The sequence below is a fragment of the Herpailurus yagouaroundi genome, unplaced genomic scaffold, assembly GCF_014898765.1.
Source record: "Herpailurus yagouaroundi ecotype Mexico unplaced genomic scaffold, PumYag 100, whole genome shotgun sequence".
Taxonomy (NCBI): Eukaryota; Metazoa; Chordata; class Mammalia; order Carnivora; family Felidae; genus Herpailurus; species Herpailurus yagouaroundi.
Window position 1 is genome coordinate 81,895,233 of NW_024412391.1, and position 3,154 is coordinate 81,898,386.

Below are 3,154 nucleotides of genomic sequence, written 5' to 3' on the forward strand. Positions count from 1 at the left end.
CAAGAGTTGGCCACTTAACCAACGGAGCCACCCAGGCACCGCAACGCAGTGCTTTTCATATACTAGGGACGCAATAAACATTTGTGGAATGGATGCAGCATGTTTTTCCTACATAATAGCTAATTAGAGATCAATAAGCTGGGCATAAGCAATAAGAGTGGGGGATGGGCAAAAGGGAAGAGGATTAAAAGGTACAAAATTCTAGTTATAAAATAAGTAAGACATGGGGATACAATGAACAGCATAGGGAAGCTATGTAACAACTTTGTATGGTGACAGATGGGAGCTAGACTTATCAATGTGATCACTTTGTAATATATATAAATATATATAAATGAATCACTGGTTTACACTTGAAACTAGTAATGCAGGTCAACTATACTTTGGTTAAAAAAAAATTAAACTATATCTAATTTTGGATTTTCACCTTTTGGAGTTATCCACATTATGACTTCCTCCTAATTAGTGCACAGAGACCCTGCCCTAAGTAGCCAGGAAACAGACCCAGTAAGGAAACAGACTTTTAACTCCACAAAGCTGTTACTACAAACAAAAACAAGGGGGAGTCAGAAGAGTGTGCAACTTGTGATCTCAGGGTCATGACTTTGAGCCCCATGTTGAGTGTAGAGATTACTTAAAAAAAAACCAAAAAACCAAGTTAGACAAAAATCTCAGCTCTGCCTGAACTGCCTTACTGTTCCCACACATCCTGAGTTCTCAGTTAATGTTATCTAGTCACATAATCCTCATTCTCATCCCCAAAATCTCAATTTATATTCGACAGATTTGAAATTTAGAATGTAAATCGAGGCTGTACTAAGGATTAGCTTCCGCATGATTTAGAGAAAACTCTGGAGTGTCATTGGAACTGCTTAAGGAAAATTTCAAGCATTATAAAATATTTCAGAATCCATTAAGGAGCACAGATTTGTTATGTGCTCCCAAAGCAAAAATATTTACTCCAATCCTTATAAAACTTAATAATCAATTACGCATTTTAAAATCATATTTAACTGGCTTTCCCATAAAACTTAATAATCTATTAAGCGTTTCAAAATCACACTTAACTAGCCTCACTCCCAACCTACATACTCCAACTTTAACACTCAAAACAAATGTACCATTATACCGGTGACATGCAATAAAGGGGTCTTTCTAGAACTTCACTATCCAATAGGGTAGTCACTGTTCACACTGGGGCTAGTCCACATTGAGGCCTGTTGTAAGTGTCAAAGACACAAGTCTTCTGTACTAAAGACTTAGTACAAAAAGGAGAATATATGTAGCTTTAAGATTTTTAAGTAATCTCTATACCCAATGTGGTCTAGAACTCTCAGCCCTGAGATCAAGAGTCGTATACTCTACTGAGCCAGACAGGTCCCATGTATTTAGCTTTTATTTATTTATATTTTAAAGTTTATTTTAAAATTTTTTATATTGAGAGAGCGAGAGAGTGCACAAGTGGGGGAGGAAGAGAGGGAGGGAAAGAGAATCCGAAGCAGGCTCTGCACTGTCAGCACAGAGCCTTAAGCAGGGCTCAAACCGTGAGATCATGACCTGAGCCAAAGTCGGACACTTAGCCAACTGAGCCACCCAGGCGATCCTAAAAAAATACATAATTAAAGTTAACCTCCTTGTCTCTCTTAAAGTTAAAAAAAATTTTGGGGGGGAGGGAAACAAAAATAATATAAAAACAGGGAGGGGGACAAAACAGAAGAGACTCAAATATGGAGACCAAAAAGGGTTGCTGGAGAGGTTGTGGGAGGGAGGATGGGTTAAATGCATAGGAGGCATTAAGGAATCTACTCCTGAAATCATTGTTTCACTATATGCTAACTAATTTGGATGTAAATTTTAAAAAATAAAAAATAAATTAAAAAAATAAATTGATACAACCACTTAAAAAAAATTTTTTTTAAAGTAATCTCCACACCTAATGTAGGGCATGAACCCATGACCCTGGGATCAAGAGTTACATGCTCTACTGACTGAGCCAGCCAGGTGTCCCTCTTTTTACTTTTTAAAAATTATAGTACAGTTGACACACAATGTTACTTTAGTGTCAGGCGTACAACATAGTGAGTGAGTCAATACATTATGCTTTGCTCACAAGTGTAGCTACCGTGTTATCATACAATGCTATTATAGCATCACTGACTATATTTCCTAAGTTGTGCCTTTTATTCCCATGACTTATTCCTTCCCTAACACTGGAAACTTGTACCTCCCACACTCCTTCATTCCTTCTGCCCATCCGTCCTCCACTGGTAGCTGTCAGTTTATTCTCTGAATTTATGGATCTGCTTCTGCTTTTCAGATTCCACATGTAAGTGAAATCATATAGTATTTGTCTTCGTCTGACACATTTCACTTTAGCATAATACCCTCTAGGTCCATCCATGTTGTTGTAAATGGCAAGATCTCATTCTAAAGCTGAGCGATACTCCATTGTATGTGTGTCTTTTTTTTTTTAATGTTTATTAATTTATATTGAGAGAGAGAGAACGTAGGGGAGGGGCAGAGAGAGGGGGAGAGAATCCCAAGCAGGCTCCGCACTGTCTGTGCAGAGCCTGACATAGGGCTCAATCTTACAAACCGTGAGATTGTGACCTGAGCTGAAACCAAAAGTTGGGTGCTTAACCGACTGAGCCACCCAGGCGCCCCTGTAGGTGTGTCTTTACCCCTTCATCTATCAATGGATCTTTTTACTATCTTAACGTGGCTACTAGAAAATTTTAAATAACATATTAGCACACATTATATTTCTATTGGGCAGCATCGTTCTGGACAAACATTTGGAGCTTCTGACCAGATAGATAGTATGCATTAGAAGACGAAGGCCTTGAACAACTTCTCTCACCACCGTTCCCTGGTGCCACCTCTTTTACCTGCTGGCCACTTGCCAGTCTTCAGCACAGGTGGAAATGCCGTGTTACTGTACTCCTGTTACACATCAAAACCACATGGATTCTAGCCATCCTTGCTTTTTAGTGCTCTGCTTCCGTTAGAAGCTACAGTGTGTGCCAGTCAAGAAGGAACATTTTGAAAAAAATTTTAAAGTTATTTATCTTGAAAAAGAGACAGCGTGAAGGAGGGGCAGAGAGACGGAGAGAGAGAGAGAGAGAGAGAGAGAGAGAGAGAGAGAGAGAGAGAG